Source organism: Montipora foliosa, chromosome 3, assembly GCF_036669935.1.
Source record: "Montipora foliosa isolate CH-2021 chromosome 3, ASM3666993v2, whole genome shotgun sequence".
NCBI classification, from domain to species: domain Eukaryota; kingdom Metazoa; phylum Cnidaria; class Anthozoa; order Scleractinia; family Acroporidae; genus Montipora; species Montipora foliosa.
The window spans coordinates 20,148,207-20,168,206 of record NC_090871.1 but is presented as its reverse complement, the minus strand read 5'-3'; the positions used below and the strand labels follow the sequence as shown (position 1 = coordinate 20,168,206).

Here is a 20,000-nt window from a genome sequence, read left to right as displayed (position 1 = left end):
CCCCTCGAGAGAGAGCTGAGTTTGTGAAGAAAGGAAAGATTTGCTTTAACTGCATTAACTCGACAGAACATACCGCTAGGAATTGCGGATCTCGTAATCGATGCCGGGTGCAGGGCTGCGGCAAGACCCAGAACCAGAACTTGGTGCCAGACCAAGGCACCACGTCAACTTGCTCCACGTCAGCGTCAGTTGGCCCTTGTGAGGTGTTGCTGCAAGTCATCCCAGTCAAGGTGATGAGCAGTCCTGGCTGACAATTTTCAACTTATGGTCTAATAGACTAGGGCTCCGACATCACGATGATTGACCCGTCCCTTGTGGAGTTATTAAACATAAAGGGATCGCCCAGTAAACTTTCACTGACGACAGTGCACAGTGTTGATACTGAAGAAGTAGGAATGGAAGTAGATTTCAAGATTGGTTCGGTTGATAGCCAGAATGAAAACGTGATTGACGTGAAATCGGCTTGGGCGGTCAGGGACTTAACAATTCCTCTAAAGCATACCACAGTCATAAGGTCAGTGGCGCAATGGCCACATTTAAACCATGTGTGTTTTCCGGATGTGGAGAGAAAGAAGATTTCTGTGTTGATTGAACCACTTGAGGTTCGAAGAGGCAAACGTAATGAGCCAGTTGCTATTAAGTCGTGTATTGGATGGAGCATTCTTGGTGGTTCGCCAATTGTGCAAGCCTCTGGTTGTGTTCAAATTAATCTTATCAGTGGACAAGATGTTTCTTTAAATGACAAGTTGGAAGAGTTTTGGAAAGTTGAGTCGTATGGCACTGCCAAGAATGTAACTTAGCCCCTGTCGGTAGAAGATCAACGAGCACTAAAGCGGATCAATGACTCAGTCTGCAAACGAGACGGCCATTACCAGATGGATCTTTTGTGGAAGGATGATAACCCTGTGCTACCCTACAACCGAGTACTCGCTGAAACAAGATTGCAGCATTTACAGAAACGCTTCGGTCGTGATCAAGAGCTGGAACTGAAGTACAGAGCTGTGATTGAAGACTGCGTAGCCAAGGGTTATGCAAGAAAGCTCACCAAGGATGAAGCAGGCACCATCAGCGACACCACTTGGTACCTTCCCCACTACCCAGTAACGAATCCAAACAAGCCTGACAAAGTGAGAGTGGTATTTGACGCAGCCGCAAGATTTGGTGGTACTTCTTTGAATGAGCAACTTGTGCGAGGGCCCACTCTGACAAAATGACTTAACAGGCGTGTTAGTCCGGTTTCGAGAAGACGAGATTGCCTTTTCTGCAGACATCGAGAGTACGTTTTACCAGACTTATGTGGCGCCACTTGACACGGACTCCCTGAGATTCTTGTGGTGGCCTGGAAGCCAGTTCATAGAAACTTCTATGTTGATGATGTGTTAAAATCGGTTCCGACGCCTGAACAAGCCATTCACCTCGCATCAGACCTAGTCAAGTTATTGAAGGAAGGTGGCTTTCGTCTCAGAAAGTTTGCGAGTAACAGTCGTGAAGTGTTACAAGTTACAATCAATTCAGTCCGAGTTGAGAGCAAGTCCCAATCTGAACCTAGATCTGGATCAGTTACCAACGGAACGAGCGTTGGGTGTGTACTGGGATGCGCAATCCGATACTTTCAAGTTCAAAACCATAGCAACGTGTAAGCCGTCTACCAAGCGGGGAGTACTTTCAACGGTGAGCTCTCTGTTTGATCCATTGGGGTTCCTCTCTCCCTTCGTGTTCTCAACCAAGATCCTGTTGCAAGAACTCTGGAGAAAGAAGCTCCCATGGGACCAAGAAATCCCAGAACCGTACCTCACGCAGTGGCCAAGGTGGCTTGAGCAGTTACCGCACGTCATCACAATCGAGATTCTAAGGTGTTACAAGACTCAGACTACACACCTTTGCTGATGCCTCCCAGCATGGCTATGCCGCTGTGTCCTACTTAAGATTTGTTGATGAGCGTCAAGTGACCCACTGTTCCTTTGTTATGGGGAAAACCCGAAATGCACCCATAAGGGAGTGGACAATCCCTCGGCTTGAGCTACAGGCCGCAGTGTTGGCAGCACGTATGAGCCAGACAATCCTGAAAGAACTTGACTTCCAAGTCCATGAAACGCACTTCTGGTCTGACTCCATGACATCCTTACAATACATCAAGAATGAAACGCGTCGATTTCAAACCTTTGTTTGTAAGCGTAACGCGCCTGCTATGCAGCAAGTGATGGCAGATCTTCCAGCAGAGAGATTGGTACCCTATCAGCCACCATTTACGTCCACGGGTTTAGAGTTTTTTGGACCCTTCCATGTGAAACTCGGGCGAAGCCTTGTGAAGGTGTATGGCTGTATTTTCGTCTGTTTCAATAGCAGAGCGATCCATATTGAGGATGTTGCTTCGTTGGAAACGGACGCGTTTATTCAAGCATTACGCCGATTCATTTCAGTGCGTGGGAGTCCTAAGAAAATATGGTCGGAAAATGGGACGAATTTTACGGGTGCTGAGAAGGAACTTAGTCGTTCAATTCAAGATTCGGATGATGGTACAGGTGCGCTGTTCCCGAGTGGCATTTTCAACCTCCGACAGCAAGCCACATGTCGGGCGTCTGGGAGAGGCTCATTAGAAGCCAGAGGAAGGCTATGAAAGGTGTTCTTGGTGACCGAGGTGCTTTTTCTGGGCGGGAAACATTGCGTACCGTCTTCGCTGAAGTTATGTCTATTTTAAACAGCCGTCCTATGTGTCCCACCAGCGATTATCCCAACGATATGGAGGCTCTCACCTCCAATCATCTCCTTTTACAGCGACGAAACCTGGTCGTACCTTCCGGTGTCTTCACCAAGGAAGAGCTGTACACGCGCAAACAGTGGAGACACGCGCAGTTTCTCGCTGATTGTTTTTGGTCTCGATGGCTTCGGGAGTATGTGCCTATTTTGCAGCATCGCCATAAGTGGCTCCTGAAGAAGAGGAATCTAGCTGTTAACGACTTCGTTCTTATTGTGGATAACAGTGTACCACGATGCTGTTGGGTCGTGTAACCAGGGTGTTTCCTGGCCAAGACGCATTTGTATGAACCGCAGAAGTCAAGACGAAGAACTCATTGCTTGTGCCTCCTTGAAGAAGCACCGTGAACTCTTGATCAATGAGAACTCTGAACCTTTGAACTCGAGAACCTTTAATGTAGAGAATGTTTAGCTTTCCGTTTTGTTCATCCCCGTCCCCCGGGTTGTTGAGGCTATTCCTCAACATTAGTTTCCCTATTTATTAGTCCATGCCAATCTTAACGATATACCGGCATGAGGCGGGAGCTGATTTTTGTTTTGTGAACCTGATCGTGATTTTGCTTGACAAAACTTCCAACTGCGAATCGATTTGTGCTTACTGTAGTGAAAGTGTTCTCATGAAATGGTGAGTAAAAACCCGCTTCCCGTCAGTTGTTTAATTCAGAGTGTAATTCGCGGTTTATTTGTAGGTTTTTACGGCGTCTTCTTGTTGCTTGTTATACCAGATGAGAACAAACAATTTTAAGTGCTGTGAAAATTGGGTGTGTCAGTAAATCGACTGTTGTGTTCAAGATAGCTTGGAGCGTGTACTTATTCCCCGAACACCTGAGTCAGAAATCAATTTTCCAGGCACAAACCATAAACAGGGGCGACGATTTGTCAGGCAGAAATTAAATCAGACTGAATATGGGCGACAGACTCGACCACAAACTGCTAGACGCAGCCTCAGAAAGCAAAAGCATAGTCTCAATATCATGATTTTTAAACAATCTTCAATCATTTTTAAACGGTTAATCACAGATAATAATAATTATAATAATAATAATAATAATAATAATAATAATAATAATAATAATAATAATAATAATCAGCGATGCGAATATAATAAGCGAATTTTTGTACTATATTATGATATTTCAAGGTACCGTGGAAAGAACCGCATGGATGAAAGAGATCACGACGGACGATGACGTCGAAATGTTGCCTTCTAGTTACTGAATGTTCCGGTTCCTGTTTTACTTTCATATTTTCAAGGCATTTTCCAAAATTATGTAATTTGCTTTTCAATTGATACTTTGATGGAAATTAAAAATAAAGCTGTTTGTTGCTGTCTATCCTTTCCTCGCATTTTCCATTTTCATTTACCTACCTAATTACTTGTAAAATAATTATAATATATAGATTTAGCCATACCTAAACACGGAGCTCCCGTTTGTAACCCCACAAAACAATATATTGTACATAAAAATAATTATGCTTCTGCGAAAAGTACAAAATTAATTGTCATTACTGTATACAGTTTACAGTGATCAAACAGATCAAACACCTATGAGCTGACATTAGCAAATAAACACAGTACTAAATATTGTACTAAATACTTAGTACTATTTCAATCAACAACTAAAACTGAAATTACACGCACAGTAATCTCTTCCACAACATAATTCCGTTTGACTTACAATCTTTACTCCCTCTCTCTTCAGTTTACATCAACAGCAAAAATCTATCTAACTTAAAAGTCAACCTAAGGCGTAGTAAATTCGCTTACTTGACTGCAATTTCGCAGTCAAACAAAGCAGCTCACGACTAGACATCCATTTCCACGCCAAAAGCCTATAAGTGTGATGGTTGAAATATGCCAGAATCTTTTACGCCGTATTTTCACTTCCGGTGTCTTGCGTGCGCTACTTTTGATAGAAAGTTGATTCATTCAGCCAACGCGTGTCTCTTAGTTATGGCGTGTGAGTTATGGCGTGTGTAGCTTACGCTTGCGTGCGCAGGTCAAAACCCTTTCGAGCCTCTTTTTAAAATGAAATTCCCTAAAATTACGTACTATGACTCACCTAAACTAAACGTTGGAGTCTGAAAGAACTAAGGACTGACAACAATCACAAATAAATGTAAAAATGCAACTAAAATATATATGATCTGTCTGTCTATCTGTCTGATAGGAAGCAAAGCCTGGTATACAACAAGACGGTGTGTGATTGGATGATGGTCAGTAAAGGAACAACGCAAGGGGTTGTGAGTGGACCTCATATCTTTAATTTGTTTTTGGACGATCTGGAAATCGACACTAAGCTAGACGATGTATCGATGGTTAAGTACGCGGACGATTCCACTATACTCGTTACCGTGAACGAAAGTTTGGACAACTCTGAGAGAGCGCTTACACAGGTTATGGATTGGACTAACAGTAACTAGGAACAACGCAAGGGGTTGTGAGTGGACCTCATGTCTTCAATTTGTTTTTGGACGATCTGGAAACCCACACTAAGATAGACGATGTATCGATGGTTAAGTACGCGGACGATTCCACTATACCGGTTACCGTGAACGAAAGTTTGGACAACTCTGAGAGAGCGCTTACACAGGTTATGGATTGGACTAACAATAACAGAATGAAATGTATGTAATACGGCTAAATGTCAAAAGCCAGTTATTGGAAAGAAATGTCATAATTCAGTATACACGGAAATGTTGAAATTAGGCAATATGACCGTGTAACTTTCCAATCCAACTGTAAATTTTCCGAACATGTCAAGGTCAAATTATGCGAGGCTAACAAATGCCTCTGTTTGTTTGTTTGGGGATTAAGGAAAGAGGGCTACCTACGGCCAGAAAGATGTCGCCGACCTTCTTTTTAAATCAATTGTGCTCTCTAAATTGCCCAATGGACTCTCGAATTATGATGCCAGCAAGGCTGACCTTGTTGTTATAGATTGCTTTCTAAAGAGATGCATAAAAGACGCTATATCTCAGACAAATTAAGTATTTATGATCTTTGGAAAAATCTGTCATAAAGCTCTACGATAAAATTCCAGAGGACGAACACCATCCGTTATATTCTTACCGACTGTAAAGGATTGTTGCCAAAGGCTTCGAAAAAAGACCTTTCAGTTACTTCTATAGTTAAAACTAAGTGTTTCAAACGCTGTTTTGTAAATAGGCTATGCTTCAATTATAATTTAAGAATATGATGTTATCATTCTAGTTTTTAAATAATACTCTATTTTCTATGACTTTTGTAACTTTCGATATGTATTGTATCGATTTTATTATTATTATTATTATTATTATTATTATTACTATCATTATCATTATCATTATCATTATCATTATCGTTATCGTTATCGTTATCGTTATCGTTATCGTCATCGTCATCGTCATTATCATTATCATTATCATTATCATTATTATTATTTTATCATCATCATCATCATAGTCGCTAAAATCTGTAGAGGAAATTGACGTAGCGTGAAAATTAAAATTCAAGAATCCTGCAGTCTTTCAACTTGGTTGGTAAAGATTTTCAACTCGCGTCTACAATTGAACAATCGTTGGCTAACGTGATGTTCCATAGCGCCGCGCCTCTGTATCTAATCGACATCTGCGCAAATCTCGAGTTTAAAGGAAGTAAAACAACAGAGTCAGGTGTCCTAGACGGATGTATCGATGCTCTTCCACAGATTATACTGTCACCTAAGGGCAATGGTAGATTATCACAACATATGGAGCCTTGTGCACCAGTTTTAACAATGCAAACTTGTATTTATAACTTTGTGGATGCTAGTTAGCAATCGTTAAGGCATCTGTATGCGATCTGTGTGATCGTAAATTAAAAATTTACCTTTGAAGATGTACTATGTAGCTTTTCTTTTGAGTTTAACTCAATAGAAAAGAGTTAAAGATTTTTGCCAGCTTTTTCTTATGTGTAAGTAACCAAGTTTTATTTTATTTTGTCTTTATTTTTAACTATAATTTTATTTCATAACTTATAGGATACACCTGGTTAATGAGTTTTAAGTAGGTGTTATTTTCATCTTTGCTTAATCAACTTCGCAATTTTCATAACGTCAGTCTGTGGATTTAATATCGGCTCTTTTCTTTTTCATTTCTTGACTCGGCACGAGGGGGTCGGGTAGAGGTTTAGCACTGGACTAGATACCACCTCGCTTGATTGAGCTCTACCCCTGAGCATTTGCGCAGCCATTTACGAGCCTGATGGTGTCACAGTCGGCTTCTCTTTACTTTCGGGTTGTTTGGTTTTGCCTCAAGGAAACAGTACTTCATTTTGCATGAGATTTCTTTAGTTTTCTGAAATTACCCTTTTTCATTAAGCATAAAGGTTTTTCACATTTATTATTAATTCCTTTTTTTTTTTTCCTTTTTTGTCTGCACAGTGAGTAGTTTTTAAAGAACGAAAAATTTTCATGTTCAAATATATCTTTGAGACAATAGAGGCAGAGAAGAGAGATCCCGGGAACGAGGTTGACCGGACGATCGCTGCCTTCATTAGCCGAAGGCAGCGGGTTACTAAGCCGCTTCTATGCCAGGAAATATTAAATATCATAGACAGACTTACATTCAATCACACACATTTTCTAAAACGAAAAGATCAGTGTGCAAGCCAAATGATGCATCACCCAGAAAATCCCCAACCGTTGCTAGACCCGCCGTGACGTTTACTCGATACTGCACTTAGCATCAAACAGGTGTCAATTTTGCATCTCGTTTGCTCAACTATGGCCAATGAAAACACGCCTAGTAGTGAAATATATTTCTTTTTTTTTTTTTTTTTTTTTTTTTTTTGCCAGACCGAAGAAACGTAGTTTAAAGGGAATGGAAATCTGTCCAAAACCTGCCCGCCTACAGTGACACAGGATATGTTTTTTTCCGAGAATCCACTATGTCCTGTCCACTCCTTTCTTTATGATTCATGACTTTCTATGAAACTAGAACCCCTGAGATCTGTTCCCTATCCTTACAAGAAGGTAAGCAAAACTTCGACGGTTAGAGCAAACGGCATGACCGCAACTTTAATTTATGACGCAAAATGGTTAACTACTAATGGGAGATACCGCCTATCGTCCAGCAATACAAGAGATAAGTTCTCCGATAATATTTAACGTTGGTACATACCAAATGCTCAAATTCGTTGGCTTTTCCTTGTGAAGTCGAAAGAAACTGCGGCAAGAAAATAAAATGAAACCGTGCATTAGGGATTTGCTTCTCGGAAAAGTCTTGCCTTTAAAAACAATGACTTATTATGACGCATTATAGTAACCAAGAAACCTCCAACAAGTACAGTAGCTTTGAGACTTATGCCCCTTGCGCGTTGAGCAGCCGTCATTTCCCATTAAACGTCTACATCTTACGTCTTCATCTACATCTACATCTAAGTTTTACCAACTTGACTGTTTGACTTAAAAAAGTCACTGTTATTGGAAGCTATGTATACATGGTTAAGTTTGCTTGTACCTCAATACGTATTGGCCCTTGTCTTCTTACTTCACTCGATTTTCGAATTAAGTTAAGGATAATTTATCTGATTTTTAGTAGCCTAGCTAGATATTTAGGCGACCTCAAAAGGATAGCCACAAACATGACGAAATATATAAGGATCTGGAGTAATAGAATGCATCACGATAACTCCGGCCAACGAAGTAAGAGTAGCCGAGAAAATTAAAATTACCTCCCAAACTACTGTTTTTGGTACGTGTTTGTCCTCCTCAAATCCCAAACACCCTAACAAATTATCAGGCCCGGAAAGAAACATTGTATTTATTTTTGAAATAGCCTCTTCAATTGTTTGGAAATAATTGTTGCACAGTTTAATTTGGTCAAGAACGAAAAATTCACCTAAATGCGCAGTAGATCGTTTCTCTCCTTCTTTTTCCGGGGAGAGAAACGATCGCCGGAAATACGTCTGCGTTTGTAGGCTAAAGACTACTTCGCTCTCTTTTGTCGTGTTCTTGTCAGCGTTACTTCCTTGGTGTAGGCAACTGCATTTCAGAAATCAGTGGTACGACTGTTATTGGTGTCATGGTTTTACCGCCGGTGAGAGTGGGGGTTGTGTTCCATGATTTATGGGGCTGAAGGACGTGTCGAACCCAAAGAGGACTAAGCGTCCCTTTTGTTCTCTCGCTGGTTCATTGCGTAAACAGATTTAAGTGCAAAACGGGAATTTGCCTCCCAAGAATTGTCTGTCAATTAATGTTAGCTATACAGCAGCTCACGGCGGAAACATGTTTCGCAAGGAGACTTACGGCATTGCTGTAGTCGGCGAAGACGTCTTCTTTGGGCAAATGTTTGCTATCTCTTGTATTACTACTTGTATTGTTTCCGAATCTTGCAACCGACGCCAAACGCAACTTCTCTCCTCAAGAGCATGTCCACTGACCTTACCCACATAAAGCTGTAATTTATGCAAAGCTCAAAGTACCAATTTGGAGGATTTGCCAGACTTTAACCTTTTTTATTTTAGTTTTGCGGACTTCACCTCAGGCGAGGAAGTTGAGACGGTGACTGAAGAATGTTCCTACCTCAAAATCGCGGGATTTTCACGAAGCCATGGACATTTTTGATCGCGACGAGGGTATTTGGTCCCATTTTGGTTCTTGAACTGAATTTTCAAATTATGCAAGTTAGTGGCGTGATTGTCAAAGCAACAATGTTATGACGTAATATAAGAGGACAGACACAAAAACACTGGCTTGCGCGTCTATTTTTTCAAATTTTAACATTCAATTTGGCTATTCAAAACGTTTACATTGTATATTTGATCAGAGAATTGCCAAATTTACTGATCAAATAAACAATGCAAATGTCTGAATTGCCAAATTGAATGTTGAAATTAAATAATTACATTATTAAATTTCAAGCTGCAGATTTGGATCAAAGAACAACAAGTTTGATTTTTGTCTGAAATACCCATAGAATTTCTACCTTTTCATGTAATGATTAATTCCTGCCGCGAAAGTCGCATTTTTATAAACGGCTATTATTGCTATATGACCATGATCGGGTGAGACTAATGAGAGGAACTGTAGACCGCGGAACCGCGGAACATAGAGAAATGACTGTTTTGTTTGAAACTCCATGATAAAAACGATTAATATTGGTTAAATATCGACTGTGTCCGCTGATTACCACGTTCCAGGTGCCATTTCTAGCTATGATCTGCGTATTTGCACCATCTGATTCACGTTCGCCAATAAACTGATGGATTGCGTGACAAGTCACAATAACAATGACCAACTAATAAGGGGTGGCGAATGGTAAAATCCGAGACTCGCTGACACGCCGAGAGCCAAGTTAAAAATCCGACCCCGAGACTCCTTAGTAAAAAGTTTCGAGACTCAAAAAAAGTAAAAAACAAACCATACAAAAACAAAACTGCGAGATTCCGAGATCCTGCCAAAATTGTCCGGTTTCCCTATGGCGTCAGATTGGGGACAAAATAAGAATTTACATTTTGTGGCTTCGAAAGGTCCTACACACGTCGATACCTCTTCTTCAGGTCGTTGATTTCGTTTCTTCGTGGCTTCGTTTTCGTGGTTGGGTCGTGATTCTCTGTTCCTATCGTCGTTGTCTTCTCTTCGTGCCGTTGTATTGCTTTGTTGGTGTCGTCATGTTCACCGTTTTGTCGCACTGCGTTCTTCGTGTCGTCGATTTGCTTGTTTCGTCGTATTCCTGTCTTCTTGTCGTCGTGGTGCTTTCTTTGTGTCGTCGTGTTCTCAATTTCGCAGTGTTCTTCAATTCGTCGACGGCTGCATAAAGTAGTCAGCGGTAAGTCACCTTTTCCTGGTAGGTAGGTTATGTATGGGGACGACATATATTGTATTTGCTTTGGCAAAGCATATTACGTTCCTGTGTTATCTTCAACTTTTCTCTTGAGATAAATTTGGAAACTGAGTTTGTGGCTATTTTGGCAAGGAAACTTGCAATGTCTCGTGTAACCATGAACTTGTTTATTTCAGTGATGTTTTCATGCTTATGCGAAAATTGCGCGGCCGTGTTTTTTTTCGTCACTAGAGGGCCCAAAAATTCAAGGAGAACAATAAACCCAGTCTTTCCACTGAACATTCCCTTATTAAAATGTTTGCTTTTTATACAAACTGCTTCCGTCCACAAAATATTTTATGTTTGGGATGGTGTATCCATTGTATGGCATCAAAATTAGCCTAAGTGGTCTTGACGTTCCCCCTGATTCCCGGCTTGCATTACTTCGAAGGCACCATCTTCTCATAGTCACTTTCAAGAACAGATTTTAAATGCTCAAAGTTCCCACTTTTGTTTAGAAAAAAACACTCTTCTCCTTCTTCGTAGTCCTGTCTCTTTTAATGCAGCTAACGCCGGATTCTTGGGATGGAGTCTTATCTTGTTCTAAGTCTGGCAACACGCAGAAATTCTTCAGGTTGAATCATAATCCCAAGTTTCCCTTTTCCTTTTTCTCTTCCTTTCTGTGCACGCATTCTTCTCTCTCCTCCAGAAAGAGAAGGGAAGGCCCTCCTGTAACCACAATGAAACCAAAATTAGAAACCTTAAGTCTTCCTTACCAGCCATTTCGTCAAAATTATCTGGTTGGATTCCATCCGGTCGATCCTTGCGTGGTAATAGCGCATTTTATCGAGTACAAGTTTTCGTTAACTTACTTCAAATCTCGCTCCACAGCCTCCAAAAAGGACTGCGACATCGCAGAAAGCGTTGATTTTTGTTGATGGATACCTTTATCATCATTTTTAATCTTTGCTATTGCTTCTTTTAAAATGGAAACAACTTGGTTTCTTGTCGCCATTTTGTTATCATCATTTGGGCGACCATTTGGGCAAAATTGGCGGGAAACGTTGACTTACCGCTGCCTTATTTATGCAGCCGTCGACGAATTGAAGAAAACGGCGAAATTGATATATAACACGACGACACGAACAACCCAATACGACTAAACGGGCAACATGACGACACCAACAGAGCAACACGACGACACGAAGAGAAGACAACAAGGATAAGAACAGAGCATAACGACCCAACCACGAAAACGACGTCAGGAAGGCAACGAAATCAATAACCTGAAGAAGAGGTATCGACGTGTGTAGGACCTTTCGACGCAACGAAATGTAAATTCCTTTTTTGTCCCCAATATGACGCCATGCGTCCCTGCTTCCGGTGATTATTTGTTGTTGTTTTTTTTACAAGGGTATTCTGACGTAAGACTTACTATGCCGTAAACATGAATGGAAGAAGGAAGGTATCGTTACTTCGTCTACATATTTTTGCCTGAGTGTAAAGGTTGATGTTTTGAAAAATTCACTTGATGTGATTTTGCTCGGCGATAAATAAATGTAGCGTTCACGCTCACGTTTCAAGTGTATTTCTGAGCAATGCCTTGGCCAAGATCAAGGAAACCATCTCACCACCAAACGCGCCACGCACCAAATTATCCTTGTAACCAAAAGCGATTGATCAAACCAGTGGTAGTTATAGCTGGCAATCCGCCGTTGTCCTGAAGTCAAATAAACGCCGTAAAACTAAAGAAAGTAATACAAACATAGAAGGCAAATGAATTGATTACCGGCCGAAGCCAGTCTCACCAGTAAATTCAAAAACAACCTTATACAGACCCAACTGACGACACGAAAAAGATTAGGAAAACTGAAAACATACTGCGGCAAGGTACAAAAAAGCTATAAACCAAAATGACAATTGACTGGCAGGAAATGGCATCACGTGACCTGCATGTTGAGGGGAAAAAATGCTCAAACCAAGCGAGATCGTCTTTTCGGAGCTTGTAAATGTGAATTGTCACGCAATCCACGAGATAATCGTCTAACTTGAATCAGATGGCGCAAATACACGGATATCAGCTAGAAATGGCCGCTGAAACGCGATAATCGAAGGGTTCAGTCGTTACTCAACAAAAATTAATGTAAATCTCATGGTTTTAACATATGGTTTCAATAAAACAGTCATTTTTCAAGGTTCCGCAGTTTCCGCGGTTCCACACTTTGCAGTTCTTCAAATTAGTCTTACCCGTCATGATCCTTCATCTGTTTCCTAAGTCTCTCTTTTTTTTGCCAGTATTCAAAGGATTGATTCTGAAAAGAAACGGCAAGTTTAATGCACGACGTCGATAGAATGCATCTATTCACGAAAGCAAGTTGCGTACATGGTAAATGATTGTGAATTCACAATTGATTTGAGGAAAATTTCCAAATCCCTTTCCACGATATTCTTGTTAAACGCAATCAACACAATTTCTCTACATAATTCTCGTGCCCCGACTGACTGCCCCGGGGTCTCCGAGGATGGTTTCAGGCCGGAGGTCGGAGGTTTCGTCCAGTGGTTTCCCATTCCATGTCCAGTACTTGGATGCCAATATCTGAGGGGTTTCTTCTATTTTTACTATTTTATATCTTTTAAACTTTTATTTCAAAGAGAACTTAAGTGAACTCCAGCCTTGCCGGGGAAAATGATTCTTGGGTTCCAGAACACTGGAAACAGTGTTTCTAAGTTTTATATTTTGTCACCTGGACTGAGGTCCGATTCCTTAGCGTTGCTCTTCTTGTCTGCATACACCTTTGCTTTTGCCTTTATTGCACTGTCCCACTCAAGCACCTCGCTTGCTATCCCTTTCTCTCTCAATTCTGGCATTTTTGTTCGCATTTTCCTGCTTCAGCTTGTGCAATTCTCATCCTTTTCAAAGAGGTCTGTTTCGTCTTTGACCTCCCCATTCGCGTAGGGCCCTAAAGGAGTGGTCTTCCGGTGCATTACACCAGATCCTCCAGGTATCGCTCAAACACACCTGAACATGATCCATTATCACTGGTCACTGACAGTGGCAAACCATGGGTTGTGAAAATCTCCTTTAAAGGTTCAATAATCGCGGATGTTGTGGACCGCATTATTCCAATCTCATAAAATCTGCTGAAGTAATAACTTCGACTAGAACAGAGTCTCCGGATGGTAGTGGACCTAACAAATCAAAGGCCAGGTATTGCCATGGGTCTCTTGGTAAAAGGGTTGATTTGATCGGCTCTGGGTTGACTGGGCGGCTTACCAGCTGGCAGCCATGACATTTTTTTGCAAAACCTCTCAGCTTGTCTGTCAATTTCAGGCCGCCATACTTTTGACCGCAATCTTTGCCTGTTTTGCAGACACTTGCACCACCTATTTGATGACTTCAACGGGATTCGTCTATGACCCGCTTTTTAAATATAAGTTCATTTCATCATGAGGAAGTCCTTCACCGGAACAAATGAACCCAACAAAGTGAGTGACTTCAATGATCAGTTAGCAGAGCATTGTGCTGGCATCGCAGAGGTCATGGGATCGAATACTGTTGAAGCCGCCTGAAATTTTCAAGTGTCTATAAAGAGACAATTGCTTAAATTGTCCCGATGAGTGTGAGGATCACCTCCCTCTTTTCGTCAAAAGATTTTTCTACTTGTAACTTTGCAATATTAGGCGTGTTCCACAGGAGTAGTCCATGAACCGGGTCCATGAAGGGGTCCATGGTCCGGGTCCACAGGGGTAGTTCATGGACCAGGGGCCAGTTCCTGAAAGGTGTAATAACTCTATTCCAGGAATAAATGTGCTGGAATAAGGTATATTTATTCCTGGAATAGAGTTATTACACCTTTCAGGAACCGGTCCCAGGGGTCTATGTCTTTTATTCGTTCGATTAGCCTTGTAAATGATTGCTTCCATCAAGTTAACTTTTCAAAATATTAAACATAAACACAGCTTTGCGCCCGAATCACGCGTGCAGTCATTCACAACTGCGGTGATCTGAGTGATGTCCAGAGAATCGGCTGGCCTATTGGGACTTGATTCGTCTGCATCAGCTTGGAGGAGGTCTTCCTTTAAGTCCGCCAATGCTGCTGTTTGTTCCTGGGAAGCCGCGCTTAAATGGAACAACGTGGTGGTAAGATGTTTGAGGACGACCGTCAGGCTGTTGCTGCCGTCCGTAACAGATTCGCTGAGTTCTGAGCCTGAGGGTGTTGCTGAGCGATCTTCCGTTGTGCTTGCCATAACTACCGATGTAAGAAACTGACTGCCCAACTATATGCCTAAGCAGGTAGGGGAATATGCGAAAAAACAGTGAAATTTCTATCCGCAAAAATAAAAGCTGCAAAGCTGATTTCGCGCGCCAAAAGCACTAATTATGCGCATGCGCCTAGCTATCTCATGAGACCCCTCTGCAGTGATGACGAGATAGAATTCTCATCATTCCCAGAGCTGCTCAGTCCGGAAACGCGATATTATCAATTTTTTTAAAAATAGCTTCTCGTTTGTAAATATTTGTTGTATAAATTAAATTTGATCAAGAAGGTAAAAATTCACCTGAATGCCCTGTAATGCTAATCCTGTCGCTACAGTCCCCAAGAAAGATATCATTCTTGTTTTTAGGTTTTCAAAGTGAAGTGCTCACACACCGCGTAAAATCGTGTATCAGTAAGTTTTATGGGTTTGTAAACCTCAAAGTAATTATTCCAGAGCACCTGACGAATCGTCTTTTTTTCCCTTATACAGATGGTTTGTGTTAATCACAAAAATCTTGATGGGACTGCAATGAATTTTACACTGATAAAACGAAACGTTGCTTACGTGACCATAGAGAGATCATTTCAAAGCACTCAGTGGGATCAGTCAAACGTCCGCTATTGCAGATCACGCAGTTAAAACAGGTCACAACATAAAATGGAACCGTTTTCAACATTTAGCAAATGGTAGCTCTGATTTTCATTGTAAAATAAAGGAAATTTTATTAATACGCGACCTTAAGGACGTTCGCGCTAATTGTTTGTGCTCAACGTAACTGCGCAGGTAACGCGACTGTAATATGTCACGCATTACTTCGAGCATTCATCATCATCATTTATTAAATTAATTTTATAAAAACAGAATTTATAATCTTATACAACCCGCAAATAGCAAAGCTAATCGGGGCGGATTGTATAATTTACAATAAAATTACATCAGTGTTTAATAAATAAATAAATAAATAAATAAATAATAATAATAATAATAGAAATAGATATACACATATATTCACAGATAGCTAGAATTTACATAGATGAGCAAGAACTATAATAATACACATAACATAAGAAATGAATAATAAGAGCTACTAGAGCTTAATTAATGATAATTAGTAATTTTTAACATTAACGTAGAGACATCAACATAATCATCCTCATTACCAAGTACCGCAAGCAAAAATTGATGAAGTTTATTTTTGAAGGGTTTTTTCCTAAGTTTACGCAGTTCAGGCTTCAGGCAATTCCACAGCTTAGCTCCGAAAATGGAAAACGAATTAAGTTGAAGTCTTAGTCTTGATTTATTAACGTATAAATTACCAGCATCAGAAAAATCTAGTGTTATATATATGAACGTCAGATGAACAAGTAAAAAGATCACAGATATTCTGAGGCGCAGAATTGGTAGATATGTCGTGCATAAGGGAACATACTGTTTCAAAATAAAGCATGTTGAGTGGTAAGACATCAGCAGAGACAAACAAAGGAATAGCATGAGATCTGTTACCAGCAAAGAACATTAGCCGAAGAGCTCGTTTTTGTAAGATAAAGACCTTCCTTAAGTAGATCTGGGCAGCCTGGCCCCAGGCAGCAATTCCGTAGTATGTATATGGGAAGATCAGAGAACGGTAAATTTGGATTAAAGTATTCAGAGGGACAGAGTGCCTTAATCGCGATATAATTCCTACAACCCTGCTGATTTTAGAAGCAATGTAGTCAATATGATATTTCCAAGTTAAGTTTTTATCGATGAGAACGCCCAGGAACTTTACATAATCTTTGCATTCCAGAAACGTATCACAATTTGAGGCATTGTTGTATATCCTTATATTAATCTGATAATTAAGCTTCTTTTGTGATGGTCTAAAGATGACAAAATTTGACTTTTTCGCATTTATGGTCAGCTTGTTAGCATTCAACCAGTCACAGACTTTCTGCAACTCGATGTTGATTACATTTTCTAGTGACTTCAAATCCTTGTCAGCAAACAGCAGGTTTGTATCATCAGCAAATAAATAAAAAGAAAGCTTCTTAGAAGAATTATATATATCATTAATATATATCAAGAAAAGTAGAGGGCCTAGAACAGAGCCTTGTGGGACCCCTGTTAACACATTTCTTTTAGATGATATTTGTTTATCAATTTGAGTAGTTTGGGCACGGCCATTTAAATAGGATGAAAACCATTCGTTTACTGGCCCCCTTATACCGTAATGATATAGCTTGCTCAGAAGAATTGAGTGATCCACAGTATCAAAAGCCTTTTTGAAGTCGAGGAAAACACCGCAAGTAAACAATTTGTTATCCATATTGCTTTGTATCGAATTCACAATATCCAAAATTGCATGCTGAGTTGACATATTCTCACGAAAACCATACTGGCCATTGTACAGAAGTCCACTAAATTCGACATAAGGTTTTAATCTATTATACATAACTTTCTCAAAGAGCCGATTGAAGAGCGAAAGAAGAGAAATGGGACGGTAGTTACTTGGGTCCGTTTCATTAGTCCGCATTAGTGAAGTTGAGGTTTGAAAACCTTTGCAGAAACCGCGGACGATAAGTCTTGCACAGCGTTGGATAATAGAAGATCGTGATCAGTCAAAATTGATTAAAAATATTTAGGAAAGTCAAGTAGACTACTGCACGACTGATGTTCGCGTTGTTTTTATCAGTCGTGCACTAGTCTACTTGACTTTCATAAATATTGTTCAAGCATTAGTTAAAATAACATGGCGACAAAAACGCCGGGGAAAAAATTCCCGGCCGGCAAAAGAATGGCACATTTATTTCCAAATCTTCATGAAACGTTAAAGAGAAGTGAGCGGGAGGATGGATGGAAAAGCTCTTTAAAAGGTAGCTGCTTATTGAGTAGTGGCTGAAAGTTTGGAAAACTCGAGGACGAACCGTTGCATAAATTTAACGGGGCTGTTTCTTGTTTTAATGTTTTTATTACCCTACGAACTTAAGTTCAAAATGAATGTATGTTTTTGAAGTTCTTATCCTTTACTTTCGTGAAAATAGAGCAGTATTTTCGTCCTCGTTGGCTTGAATAGTGCAGGACCTGCGTGGAAAAAACCAGCGATTAAATTTCACAAAAACCACACTCCAGAAGACGAGCATGACGGCAATGGGGAAATATTATACAAAACACTAACCAAATGAAGATGACGACTGCTTAAAACTTCGTTGCTATGCTCGAGAAAGCTTTGTTTTGGGGTAAAAACCTTTCATCCCTTCAACGATCGATCCTCTCTTGTGTTCCAGTCCTTCCCCGACAGGTCACGCAAAAACGTGACAAACGAAGTTTTCCAAGAGCTTCGTAAAATCACATCGATTTTACTCCCTTGGATCATCGGTGACCCCTATTTTTTTAATCATGAATGACTGACTCTACTTACTATCTACAAAATGTGATAAAATGAAAAAAATCTCATCGTAAAAAGTTATCTTTTTTTTAAATTTTCTTTCCTCGTGCCATCGAATTCCAGTAGTGGTTGCAACGGATAGAGGTTACGAAAACGCTCGTCCAGGATGAACTCTGCTGTTTACGACATCCCTAGCGCCATGAAATTATCTTAAAATCCCACCCCTAAAAATCTATGCACGGAAACCTTCACTCTAACAGTTTATTTTTAGGATTTTCGATGGATGAGCAGATGAGGCTACCTTTCGTTATTATGACAGATTTATCGAAATTAAGGCATTTTTCCACTGCCATTTTCTCCGAAACGAAGTCGGTGACCCCCAATTTTTTTTATATTTTTGGAGTAAGTACTTTATGACCTAACTCTATGCGAGAATTGAAGAAAATCTCACCGTAGGAAGATTTTGGCGCGAACGTCCTTAAACCAGCGTTAAACGAAAACGTTGGCAGTGAAAAACTCTGGTTTTATTAAACGGTCAATTTTGACTGCTATTTATCTTACTATTTTTATCTTATTCTCTCTAGTTCCCAGTCTTCTTATTTTTTTTATATATCATATTTGAATTTGTTCAACTGTCACTTCTAATATATGTTGTAGCATACGAAACCTCTAGTCAAAAGTAAAATGCGCTTTATAATTATGTTTGTAGACGCTCTTTGTTCTATGTTTTTGAATTAGTTGAGACCTCCATTGCAATTTTCATGGGAAAAAAAATGCTTACATGGCCTCTGACAGTCGCTCCGACACGGTGTCTCAGGGCCGCAAAAATATAGGAGAGGGCTTCTCTACCCAACACGAAAACCTCTCCGGCTATTGAGGGAAAAATTGCCACCCTCATCGACAACATGCTCTAGTGATGGTCTCTCGGCCGACAAGGTCAAAGAGAGAGCCGACAAATTTTCACCACCGGAGAATGTCAAGCGTCTTAACGTCATAACTGTCAATGAAGAGATGTGGGATTTGCTCCCGCGTCGGAGCCGAACGGTGGATTTAACATTCCAAAAAGTACAGCAGTTGTTGTTGCCCGGCTTATCTGCGCTGTTTACTTTGAGTGGCAAACTTGTTAGCTCCATTCAATCTTGCGACACGACGAATACGAGAGAAACTCTCACAGTTATCATGAATAGCATCGCTCTTTTGTGCAATACTCACCACGTGCTGAACATGAAGAGACGGGATTTAATTAAACCCGAGTTAAATCCGCCTTACACCTGACTATGCAAGGACGACATTAAAACAACATCTAAGTTGTTTGGAGATGATATCTCAAAACACTTAAAAAGACATTGCCGAACTGAAAAGAGCGGGGATGCAGATGCAAAAGTCCTCAAGTGCTAGCACATCAACACAGGGATACAAGGCCCCTAAGCAAAGGTTCAACAGGCCACATTTTGCAAAGCCATATGCTAGAGCACATGGACAATCTACCACACAGAAAATCAACTCTCAACGGCATCTTTTAGCCAACAGCCGGGCACCAAGGGGTGCCCACATCAAACAACATACTCCAATCCGGAAGGATCATTAAAAGACAAGGTGAGAGAACAAGTCACATCTATTGTGGATGCAGATTTGCTATCCCAGATGGTCCTTAATTTTAAAGCAAGTTGTGTTAAGGACCATATAACAGACTGGAAAGCAGTTACTACTGATTCTGTTATTCTTCATGGCATCCAGCATCATCACATAGAGTTTGTGGGGCATTGTAGACCTGTGCAGGCTACCAAACCCAAACAAATTATTTTTTCATCTTGGGGACAAAGAAATCATAAACCAT

The 20,000-nt window shown here is 40.5% G+C and overlaps 1 protein-coding gene and 1 pseudogene across 2 annotated transcripts in view; one reads left to right on the top strand and one right to left on the bottom strand.

The window, feature by feature from the left end:
• The window catches only part of LOC137994592 (neuropeptide FF receptor 1-like), a 26,460-nt gene extending 15,884 nt beyond the window's left edge, over positions 1 to 10,576 (bottom strand). Inside the window, exons 1-2 of one of the 2 annotated variants that reach the window (XM_068840195.1) lie at positions 10,266 to 10,576; positions 7,897 to 7,941 (exon numbers count right to left, since the gene is read on the bottom strand). The gene's annotated coding sequence lies outside the window, so the exon portion shown is untranslated. Of the gene's footprint in view, positions 1 to 7,896; positions 7,942 to 9,299; positions 9,487 to 10,265 lie in introns of those variants that run through there. The other variant, XM_068840194.1, reaches the window with a different exon arrangement.
• The window catches only part of LOC137995370 (uncharacterized), a 198,608-nt pseudogene that overhangs the window by 32,969 nt on the left and 145,639 nt on the right, over positions 1 to 20,000 (top strand).